Source organism: Desmodus rotundus, chromosome 7 (assembly GCF_022682495.2).
Source record: "Desmodus rotundus isolate HL8 chromosome 7, HLdesRot8A.1, whole genome shotgun sequence".
NCBI lineage: Eukaryota > Metazoa > Chordata > Mammalia > Chiroptera > Phyllostomidae > Desmodus > Desmodus rotundus.
Window position 1 is genome coordinate 10,888,650 of NC_071393.1, and position 12,344 is coordinate 10,900,993.

The 12,344-nt window shown below is 48.6% G+C and overlaps 1 long non-coding RNA gene across 1 annotated transcript; it reads left to right on the forward strand.

Annotated features, from left to right (window-relative positions):
- Window positions 1–917: 917 nt before the first annotated feature.
- LOC123480415 (uncharacterized) lies at window positions 918–9,445 on the forward strand. The gene is made up of 3 exons (XR_006656424.3): window positions 918–1,062; window positions 8,056–8,155; window positions 9,362–9,445. It is a non-coding gene; the product is annotated as an uncharacterized lncRNA (long non-coding RNA).
- The last annotated feature ends 2,899 nt before the right edge of the window (window positions 9,446–12,344 follow it).

Consider the following 12,344-nt stretch of genomic DNA (forward strand, 5'->3'; position numbering starts at 1 on the left):
ATCCGCTCATTCACCCATTTGGACATTCAAGAAGCATCTATCGGTGCCCTGTCCCTGCAGACCACACCTCCGGGTGGCCTCTGTTGCTTTTCCATTTGTTTCTGAGTCATCTCCTTGCTCCTCTTTGAATTTCTACGTCCTTCTCTAAAGTCGGGATCTTAATTAGTGTGGCCAGTCACTCCCAGCAGGAAACAGATGGCGTGCTCAAATTGGGTAACTTGAGAAAGGGTGAATAAGGGACTTATTTAGGCATGAGCAGGGTGTAGGGAAACCACAAGGGTGCAGAGCCAGGCTACTTACAGATGGAGGGCTGAGGGAATGGTTTTGCCACTTAGGAGGAGCTGTGTGGACAGAGTCACCTTAACAGAAGCTGTGACCTCCTGTTGAGGGACACGGCCTGCCTGTGGTGTCCTGCAGGGAGGGAGCAGAGGAATAAATATCCTGACCTCCCTCTTCCTTGTCCCTTCCACCTCCTCCTGGGGGCCGAACCTGAGTAGGAGCCAGAGATTATGGGAGGCTACTGAGCCCCACAGGGCAGTCTCCCTAGGCACAGAGCAGAGTGGAAGAAAGTGAGCAGGTCTAGGTGGATATTCAGTAGGTGGTCTTTTTATTTTTTTTAATCAATTTTATTGGGGTATATTATACATACAATAAAAAACACTCCAGTGGCAATATAGAACATTTTCATCCCTCCCCATTTTTCTTTATGCTTTGCGGTCAGAGCTCCAGATCTGCTTTCTGTCACTATAGATTGTTTTATCTGTTCCAGAACTTCATGGAAAAGAAACCATACAGAATGTCCTCTTTTGTGACTGGCTGCTTTTGTTGAACAAAAATGTTTATGAGGTTCATCTACATTGTTAAACGTACTGGTAATTCTTTTTTATTATTACTATATTTTTGCTTTGTAGTGTTCCACTGTGTAGGTACAGCACAAGTCCTTAATGCGAGTCTCCTGGTGAGTGGCATCTGAGTTGTTTCCAGTTTGGGGCTATTATGAAGAAAGCTGCTACGAACATCCGTAAAAGCCTTTCTATGGACATATGTTTCCATTTACTTCAGGTAAATAGCTAGGAGTGGAATTTCTAAATCATGTGGTAAATGTCTAACTTAATAAGAAGCTGCCAAACTTTTTCAACATAATCGTGCCATTTTGCCCAGCAGGAGTGTTGGCGAGTTCCGGTCGCTCCGCATCCTCACCCGCATTTTGTATAATCAGCCTCGCTCATTTTAGCCATTCTCACCTGTGTGCGGGGGTCTCTGTGGCTTCAGTTTGTACTTCCCCGTCGGCTAAAAATATTGAGCATCAAGAAGTTGAGATGAGATTCACATAACATGCAATTAACCCATTTGAAGGTGCACAATTCAGTGGCCGCACGAGCACTGCCTCTCCTGTCCCAGGCAGCTTCATCGCCCCCAAAGAAACCCTGCGTGCATGAAGCACTTACTCCCATCCCCCTCCTCAGAGCCCCTGGCAACCCCTGATCTATGTTCCATCTCTATGGATTTGCCTACTCTGGCTACTTCACAGAAACCGAATCATACGATATGCGACCTTTCCTATCTGGCTTCTTTCACCTAGTGTAGACTTTTTCAGGTTCATCATCTCACAGCATGTGTCAGTACTTCAGTCCTTGCTATGGCTGAGTAACACCCATTGAATGGACAAAGCACCGTTCTTTACCCAGATAGACGCATCACCACTCTTCTGTGCTGCCTCCTGCTGCAGCAGGTGCTGTCTTCAGCTTTGCAACTACAGCCGAGAACAAAGGAGAGCTGACCTTGCCCACATGGAGCTGAAGCCTCTTCTGAGCTCAGGACTCTCTGTGGCAATTATGTTTGTCCCTCTCTGACCACTCCGGGGCCCTGTGTGTTTCTGCTCCTCTGTCCCCATAGTGCCAGTGCCTAGCCCAGGGCTCTTAGCTGACTTGATGAGTTGGGACCTGGGAAGTCTTCCTTGAGGAAGCAGGTTTTGAGTAGAGACTTGGAATTTGAGGAGTTAAGCAGTTTCCTTCAGCCCCGAGTCATTAATGGCGGCCACCATTTATCAAGCCGAACTCCGTGCCACCCACTATAGTGAGCACATGGGGTCCCCCCAGGGCAGCCAGCTAGGGAGAGGCCGAGGAGAGTCTGCATTTGAATGCAGGCCCACCCTGTGGACATTGCCTTATCCTGCCTTTCCAAGGGTAGTTCCAGGTTAGGGTTGGGGTCTTTCTTCTCCATATTCCATCTTCCCTGTCTTTCTCCTTCTGGGGACATCTGAACAGGACTAGAGGGTGACAGAAGGAAGGGCAAAGCCTTGACTTGGGACACACCAAGTGTTGCGAAGGACTCTTCAGTTCTTAGCCTTCTGGGTCCTTCCAGCTTAGCTGAGACCTGGGCCCCTGGGTGGGAGGGCACCTTCAGGACGCCCCTGTCCCCCAAGCCTCCTCTCCTCCTGTTTTCCTTAGCCCCTCTAGTGCAGCGGGCCGAGCTGGGATCTGCGGGGAAAGGAGCAGGATTTCAGCTAAATATAAACCAGGCTGTTCCAGTTTCCAAATAGAACAAAGGAGCAGGGTGTTAAGTTGATTCTTATAAATAAAGAGAGAGGGAGTGAGAGAATATTTTTTCGAGATGTTTAATAAAATCGTCTTGTTAAAGGCAGGAAAATCACCGGGCTGCGGTGGGAGGGTTTGGAGGAGGAAAGGGAGAGAGGATGCGGAGTGCTGCCTCCTTCTGCCAGGAGGAGACTTGCCGATGTCCTCGCCTTTGTCCTGGGGCCAGAAAGAGCCGGTGGGGCCCAGAGGGCCACCAGGCAGGGCTGGGGCAGGAGGTGGAGGAGGAGGAGGACAGGAAGGAACATAAACATCGTATAGTTTCTGAGTATTGAGCACCCACGGTATGCCAGGTCCTGTGCTGGATTTATGCCGCATCTTACCAAATGCCCACAGCTATGGGTTTGGGATTCCCATCACTGGGTGCTCTGTGATCTAGCCCCTGCCGCCCTCTCTGACCTCATCTCCCCGTCTCCTTCGGCTCGCCCCACTCCCACCACTCCAACTTCATGCACCAAACTCATTCTCTTCTCCAGGCCTAAGTGCCTGCTCATCATTCAGGTCTCAGAAAAAAACGTCTCTTTCTCCCTGACCACTGTATCTCAAAGGGAACTCCCCGCCATGCCACCCTACCTATCCCCCATGATGATCCCATTACCATGTTCCATTTTCCTCATTAACATATCATTCATGAAATTATTTGCTTGCCTATTACGTCTCTCCTCTCCCTCCACCAAAGTGAAAGCCCCAGGAAGACAGAGGTTTTATCTCTGACCCACTGCAGTGGTGCCAGGGGCTACAGCAGAGCCTGGCACACGGAGACATTGCTAAACATGCATTTGCTAAGTGAATGGAGAAGTGAATGAGTCTTGGAGAACTGAACTTAGCTAGGAAAGGACAGAGCCAGGAGCAAGCCCAGATTTGTCTGACCCCCAAACACATGCCCTTTCTAGTATTTTATGAGGCTTTCAGCGTGATGGAGGGGGAGACTCAAGGGGATCTTTCTAGAACCTCAGGGTTTGGGGGAATGACCAGACATGACCCTGGAGGATTAAAAGGTGTCAGTCAAGCCAAATTGTCACCATCACCTTCATCCTTAAACAGTGTAAAACTTAGTAAACAGAGCTTCTTTGGGGTAGCCGTTTGATAGTAAGAGCTTTTTATTCAGTGTCACTCAAAGGACAGTAGCTTTGGGGAGGTGACAAAGGGATCCTCACCTTAGGAGCTGGAAGGGATGGCTAGAGGAAGCAGAGCTACCTTGTGCCCCTGCCTGCCTGTCCTCCTCCCCCCTCCCCACCTTTACTTTTTCATGTCCACTCACAGTGGCATGTCAGGTGTGGGGTGAGCTGGGAGCAGCAGCTGTACATGTCCCCAGGGCCTCGGGGGACGTTGTTATTTCTTTCTGCTGCCTTGAGATTCTGCCTCCCTGGGTGCCATATGGCCTTGGACGAGTCACCTGGCTATCTTCCTGCCTAAGATGGAGAGAGAAAAATTTGCTTGTCTCTAAAGATTAGAGGTACTAGTGCATTATATGTCAAGAACCCATACTTCAAGCATGTGGTAGATAATCAGTAGACTAGAAGAAAGCTGTCATTTTCTTATTTATTATCACACATCTCTGGATTATAATCTAATTAAGTACAAGGACTATCACTCCATTAATTGAACAGTTACTATATGCCGGGCTCTGGGCTAAGCACTCTATGTGGGGTACCTCGTTGAATCCCCTTCTAATTCTACATGAAGAAGGTACTGTTATTACAATCATTCCCATTATTATGAATGAGGAAAATGGGGCTCCCAGGTGTGAAGTTGCTTGTCCAAAGTCACACAGCCAGGAAGCAGCAGAGCTGGGGCTGAAATCCAGGTAGGTCTAAGTGCAGATCTTGGGCTTTTAAATATTAACTCAATCCTGCCTCTTAGAACTGATGGACCAGAGGGCTTTCTGGTGCTCCAGGAGATAGGGCCTGGGATAAAGGGGGAGTGACAAGGCCAGAGAGGGTCATGGTGAAAAGAGAGGCCCAGCTTTGATTACGAGGTCAGCAAGGGCATCTGGGGTGGAGTGGTGTGTGGGGGGGGAGTGAAGTTGCAGTCTGGGGGGCTGTGGCTCTGAGCCTCTGACTCATTCAGATGGAGCAGCTAGATTCCCAGCTCCTGGAGATGCTATTTATAACCTGCAGGTTCTAGCAGCCTTCCGAGCACGAAGCTCTGCAGATACCTGGGGCCCTCTCCCTGGGAGAGGAAGGGCAGGGGAGTGATGGGGGAAGACCGAGGGTGAGCCTCCTTTCACCTGGCTCTGCACTCTCCAATCAGCACAAAATTCACTGCCCTGCAGCTCACTCTGGGCATGTCCAGCTTGTTATCAGCACAGTGCCTCTCACCTGAGAGGCTTGAACAAGTGAATGAGAGAATGAGCGAGTGAATGAATGGCAGTAGCTTCAGGCTTTTTTATTGGGTCAGATCCTGTCATTTCTCCACCCCAACCTCTCCAGTGGTTCCCCATCCATTGGAAGTGAAGGCCAAGGTCCTTACAGAGGCCTACAAAGCTCATACACGCTCCGGCTTCTGCTCCTTCTGACTTCCCACCTCATTCTTGTTCACTTTACTTCAGTGGCCTCCTGTCTTAGGGCCTCTGCTCTGTCTCCTCCTCCTGCGACACTGCCCTTCCCCCAGACACCCACCAGGTCTTCCTCCCTTACGTCCTTCAGGTCTTTGCTTGAATGCCAGCTGCTCATTGAGGCCTTCCTTGATCGTTCTACTTAATCCCACCCATTCACTGTGCCCTTTCCTGCTTTAATTTTTCTCCATGGCACTTGCCATCATCTAACAGACTGTATACATTCCTCGTTTACTGTTTTACAGTAGTCCCTCCTTATCCACAGGGGATCCGTTCCAAGACTCCCCGTGGATACCTAAAACCACGAATAGCACCAGGCCCTACACACACTGTGTTTTTCCCCACACGTGCTGAACGATGACAGAGTGTACAGCATTTCTCTGGCATCTCTGAATCGCCAGCATCACTATTCTTGTGCCTTGGGCCATTAATTGAGTAAAATAGGGTGACTTGAACGCAAGCACTGTGGTCCCACAACAAGCAAGGACCTGATAACCAGGGTGGCTACTAAGTGACTACCCGGCGGAGGACATCTGCAGCGTGGACACCCTGGACAAAGGGACAGTTCACTTGTCCCTTTGCCTTAGCTCCCAAGACTTTTTTTTCACAACCTTTGCTAAGAGAAGAGCTGGCCAAGGCCTGGCTTGATACTTTTCTCCCAGACTGGCCTCTTCTGTGCAGTGTTCAAGCTACTCTTGTATCTACATTAGGGGTTTCGAGCAGATGCATTTGTGCGAATGAGTCTCTCCATGTGTTTGAGAAACTGGCTGAGATGGGGCATTCAGCAAAATGTCAGCATTGGTCCTATTTCTGTCTTCCTGCTTCTTTTGTTTTCAATGGAGCAAAAAATAGCAATTTCCAAGGGCATGGTGGACCCTCCTCTAATTGATGGAAACATCCACTGCTGTGGAGACGCAAAGGAAGAGCTCGTTGGCTGTGCATCCTCATACCTGTGGCAGGCTGCTTCCACTTCCGCAGGAGCCAGCTGTGAGAAACCCACAACAGAGCTGCCCACCTTTCCGTGAGGGAAGCCCATGGGAACTGCAGGCTTTCACGGGGATGCCAGGGCCATTTTTAGATCTCATCTGCTCTTAATGGGAAATGGGTCCAAACGTGTCCAGGTTTTGTAGCAGTTCCTGGCATGTCTTCCTCTGTCACCTCCTTCAGGTCTTTGCTCAAATGCCAGCTTCTCAGTGAGACCTTCCCTGACCATTCTACTTAAAATTATACCCATACAATACACTCCTCTTTCCTTTCCCTGCTTAATTTTTCTCCATGACACTTGCCATCATCTAACATGTTACATGTATTATTCATGGGCTGTGGAGTTTATTAGCATGTTCACACACTATTCATTTAATTACACGGCCTTCATTTAAACAGGGTATGTCTGTTTTGGCATACCCTAGCCCTACCTAGCACAGTACCTGGCATTGGGGAGGTATCACTGTATTTTTGTTAGAATAAATTCTCGTAATGGGCAGCAACCAATGCTGTCATTTTATAGATGATGAAACTGAGGCTTAATGGTGACATGACTTACCCCAAAGTCACACAGCCAGCCATGAACCAGCCAGCAGGCAGCTGGCTCCGAGTTACTTGGGAAGGAGAGAGGAAACCCCCTCCCAGTGGCAGCCATATTTTAGGGGAACAAACTTTACTTTTGCAACATGAACGTGGGCCTAATAGAGCTTGAGCATTTGGGAGCCAGAGAAACTGGCTTCAAATCCCAGGACTGTCATTTCCCGTACCTTTGGACAAGTCCTAAAAATCACTGGCACCTCTGTTTCCCCATCTGTAAAATGGGCTCATCCAGCCCACAACACTAAGCCATTGGCAGTATTCCCTGAGATAAATCGCTCCAATGCCTGCCACTAGTTGATGCGCAATACATCCCAGGCCCAACCTGTGACCTCCAGAAAGAATCGTGCTCTACACCCTACCTGGCCTACTGCCTTCGAGCAGCCCAGGTCGAAATGCGCAGCTGCAATGGCCAAGCTCCAGTGGGGAGAGTGCGTGATAAGTGACTGCTCATGCGCAACCGCTGTGAGTCACGTGACCCTGTGCCGCGCGGCCAGTTGGTGGGAAGCTGGCAGGGCGGTCCGCTGGCTTTGTGACTCTTGGGACTGCTTTGTTGTCACCTAGGCTGGGGCTCGGAGTTGTGGAGCGCATGCGTATGCGCCTGAGGCGGGAGAGAGAATGCGAAAACCTTCTAGAACCTCTAACAAGGCTCCTTCAGCTTTTCCCTTTCTTGAGGGAGGCTCCACTGGGCCCGGGGCACCGAAGGAAACCCAACCGAGGAAATGGTAAAAATGGCCACCGCCAGGCTAGTCAGCTTTTGCTCGTTTGCTCAGACAGGTGTTGGGCACTGGGGATCAAGGGACTCGCAGGCCCAGCTGGAGGAACAGACGTTCCCGAGCTAGTGTAAACTGAGCGCAGACTGGAGGGCTGAGTCTGAGTTAGGCTGGAGGAGCGGGGAGAGGAAGCGACTGCAGACAAATCTGGGAACAGTGGGTGCGAAGTGGGAAGGAGCCTGGATGGTGGAGAGAACTCAGGCGGGAACGGTGGCCGTGTGAAGAATTTTGGACTTGAGCCTAAGAGCAGTGGGAAGCCATTGAAGCCAGGGAATAATGTGATCTTTATAGTTCTGTACTGAATAATATTTTTGTCGTGCTTTCTCATTCAGACCAAAGGAAAAAAAAAAGAGAGAAGAATTTGAATTCCACACCTGCCGTACTATCTTTTTTTCAGAAGCAGAAAATAAGGGAATGGTGGAATATGCATTTATCTCCAGGATTAAATGTGCTAACAGATGCAAATTGCCTAGGATTCTATATGGCGTCTATAAATAGTAGTTCCCTTATCTTTTCTCTGAATTCCATTCCATAATTTCTGCTATTCCAGGAGCACCAGAGGAGACCAATCTTCTCTACAGACTGAAGAGAAATTTCATCTGAAGTGAGCTGGATGGATGAAAACTCTGGATGGGTTCAAAGATCAAACGGTGACTATTTTACAAAATTATTATTCAGATAGTAAGCTCCCCACCATCTTACAACATATTTGATTTGCATTCACGTTTTAAGGAACACATTTATTGCATAAAACGAGACCAAGGGCCCTTGCTGGTGTGGCTTGGTTGGTTGGAACTTCGTCCTGCACATGGAGGTTGTGGGTTCTGTCCTCAGTCTGGGTGAGTATGGGGAGGCAGCTGATGGATGTTTCTCTGTCTCTCTCCCCCTTCCTCTGTTTCTAAAATCAAAAAACAGAGTTTACTTATTTATTTATAAAGATTTTATTTATTTTCAGAGAGGAGAAGGGAGGGAGAAAGAGAAGGCAAGAAACATCAATCTGTGGTTGCCTCTTGCACACCCCCACTGGGGAGCCAGCCTGCAACCCAGGCATGTGCCCTGACTGGGAATCGAACCAGCGACCCTTTGGTTCACAGGCTGGCGCTCAGTCCACTGAGCCACACCAGCCAGGGCAAAAAAACAGAGTTTAAAATTTAAGAAAACACAAATGAGACCAAGGCTCATAAAGTCCGAGACCATGTCTGTGTTGTCCCTCACAGTAAGATGGCCACCTTTCTGGCCACAGAGTAGGCTTTTGAATATTTGTGGGATTTATTTAAATACTGGAATATGGGTTTTTTGTTTTGTGTTTTGTTTTTGGCGAAATCTCAAGCCAGGGGCATCCGTTCTGCAGTCTCTCTTTATAGTTGTTAGCATGAATTTTGATGGCATGGAAAAGCTTGTTCTCTGACTTATATTTAGCTCATACACACTACCGCACAATTATGTTGTAAAGAGGAATTAGGTTTTATCTTGAAGTTGTTATTATAGCCTTGGGTAAAGGTGAACATTAAGAATAACTATAAAGTAGTAGCATATCATATTATTAATTTTGTTCCTTTCCTTTTAAACTGTGGTGCAGGGCTAGGATCACCCTGACGCACGCATTAGGTGTATCAGTCAGCGTTTGTGTGAGAAGACAGGTGGCGTACTCAAGTTGGAGCATTAGAGGAAGGTCTAATAAAGGGATTGTTTGTAGAGATTTGGGTAGGGTATAGGGAAACCATAGAGATAGTGTAGGACCCAGGCGGCTGGTGATAAATATCCAGGGTCTTCACCAGTCCTGGATCTGAAAGTTGAAGGTTGAAAGAAATTACAGAACTCAGATAGAGAACTGTTTTGTTCTCTTTCTCTCAAAGGAGAGGGCTGCTTGGAGAAGGAGCTGTGACCTTTTATCAGAAGACACAGCCACCCTGAGGTGATCTGGCAGGGAGAGAACTGGGGGAATGAATAAATACTTGAAGCTCATTCTCCTTCTGCTCTGCAATTCCTGCTGCCGCCTCCCATTGGTCACACCAGAATGGAAGCGGGAGGGCCAAGGAGCCGGTCCATGAAATCCAGATGGGTTTTGACGGGTTAGCGCCCCAGGGTAAAAAGAGCAGGGTGGATGGAAATGATCTGGAGGGGCACAGGGAAAATCTCCGGTACAGTAGGCTTCATTTCCATGTTGAATGAAGACCTGACATTTAACTCTTGGTATGGTAATGAGACAACGGAACCTTCAGGAATGCCATCGTGGGAGCAGCTCCAGGGTTATCACTGGTTCAGTCTTCAGCTCTGCTGGGTAAACCATGAAAAGTACTGCGCCGGGCATTTTGAGAGAAGCCTAGCAGTGACGAAAGAACCCCAGAAATGCAGCGCTTCTCCTTCCTGATGCATGTATCTGTAAGAACACATCCCCACTCTATCCAAGTACCTGTGTGGCGCTCTAAATAGTAAATGTCACCCCACTGGTCTCAAAATCAGGGGCTGTTTCCCTAGAAGCAAGAGCGTTCTGTTCAGGTAACGCACGCAGGATCTGAATCTCGTTTAGGACTGGCAGCTGGTCCTTAGGTTCCTTGCCGTGTTGGAGCCTTTTCAGTAGTGGTCAAATAGTGGTTTTCCAGGCAAGGGGAACGGAATAGGGTTTATCAGTGCAACTCTGGGAATTGGACTCATTCATGTGAATGGAGTCGATTGTGGTCTCCCATACTCTGACCCTGCGAAACCATTCTCCTCTTTAATGAAGTTCTCTTGGAAGAGAAGGGAACGAGTCACCTTTAGTGACACGACTCTGACAAGCAAATCAATTCGTTCCATTTGTTTCCTCTTTGAAAACAGCAATCCTCGAGCGTTACATAATCTAATCTTCATGCCTCGCTGGTTTGTTCTGTCCTCCTGAGGAATCGGCAGATGGTGCCAATGCGGAGACCCGCGCACACGCCTCGCAAGCCTCCTGGTAACAGGAGAGTTGGTCACAGTGTCTGTCTCTGCTGTGGGGTCCCTTGCTGGCACTCGTTCCCAGGATCAGCTTGCTCTTTAGCATTCCTCAGGCACCACTGGCTGCTTGCCTTGGGTTCTCAATCCAGGATTAATTGGAAAGGCTGAAAGCAGATAAAAAGAGAACAGAAAGTGAAGTTGAAAGGACAGAGAATTTGCCAGATCTTTTCTAAAAGCCTTCCTCCATTAAAGGCTGAGTGTCTCGGAGAGTATAGCTCCAGACCTCCGATGTCCTCATCCCGCCCTGTCCCTCCTGTGCTTCCTTGTTGCTGGGTTACACGTAGTCTGGGGACTGAGCTGAAGAGTCTGGCTCTGCTTGCAAAGGTCCCTGAGTTTCTCTCTCTCACAGTGAGTCACAGACCTGCACAGCCTTGCACAGCCCTGATTGTTCCCCAGACAGGGCAGTTGCCTGGAACTCACCTCCAGGTTAGTGACGTCACCCTCATCACTATTTTTAAGGAAAATCATCTCAGAACTCTACAAATTGAGGCGTCACCCAGCAAGGCCCCGTCAGCCGGAACCATGTTTAGATGTTACCTATACCTCTCATCTAAAAACCTGAAAATGGCAACTTCCAAGGAAGCAGAGGCTTCATGGACATTCTGTGGTGGGTATACTTCTGACACCTTGGACTGGAAATCAGCTGACATGCTCTGGTATTGCCTTTCAGTTGTTAAAGTATTGAAATACTTCCATATCAGTTGGTAAATAGTTATATCTTTGAGCTCCCAAGTGCCTACCATCCCTCTGCTAAGTCTGTTGAGAGGGTCTTATTTTAGGTAATTTCATGAATAGTTACACCTTTCTCTGCAGCAACATGAGCTTCCTGGTCTGAACCTGTTTTGTTTCCAACCACGCGGCACCAGGAGGTCTGCTTGGCGCAGGGCCAGGCACAGTGCCAGTGCCACAGATGTAACCACCCTGCTCACAGACTGCACTGTTGGCTGACTCCGGTTTTTGATGGAACCCCCAGGCAATTAACACATAGAACCTTCCTGCCTGTGGCAAAAACATGCCTGGTCCTCAAAGGTCACAGGTAGCTTTATGCTAGCTGGTCATTCTGCATCCAGGTTGTACAACAGAAATGAAATGTCTGAAGGAGGAAAACAATCCAAATCATGTAGAATCTTCTTTTGATCCTATTTCCAAGCACAGGGGACTAATTTCTATAAAAACAAGAATGTTTTGCTTCTTTTAAGCTTTTACTATTAATTTATTTTTAGAGGGAGGGGAAGGGAGAAGGAAAAGGGGGAGAAACATCGATGTGTGAGAAACATGGGTTTCCTCTCACACGCCCCCACCCAGGGACCTCGGGCATGAGCCCTGACCAGGAGTTGAACCAGGGACCTTTCGGTGTGTAGGACGACACCCAACCCACTGAGCTACACCAGTCAGGATTGTTTTGCTTCTTTTAATTGGTTCCTCGTTCACTGAACATTACGTGAGCACCTGCTGTGCCATTCTGTGTCAGTCACTGTGTTAGGTGCTGCAGGCCCGGTCTCTGCTTTCATGGAACTTACAGTCTAGTGGGGGAGACAGACAGTCAAGGAGGCCGCTGTGGTGAGAGTGTCATTAGGTCAACTCAACATGGGTCGCATTTCAGCTAATGGAAACTGCATGGACGTAATGGTGACTTCTGGGGTGTAGTATACTGACCTGTCACCCTCGCTAAAGGAAAATTGTCTCAGAACTCTGTCAAGTGAGGAGTCTCCCAGCAAGGTCCGTCAGCCAGAACCATGATGTTCTACACTCCTCAAGTTCAGGGGTGGGGCCTGTGTATTACAGGAGTAATGGAAGGGGGGTGGTCACTTCCTACAGCCAGTCAAGGTCTCAGAGAGGCTGAGAACTGCTCTGGGTTGGGGA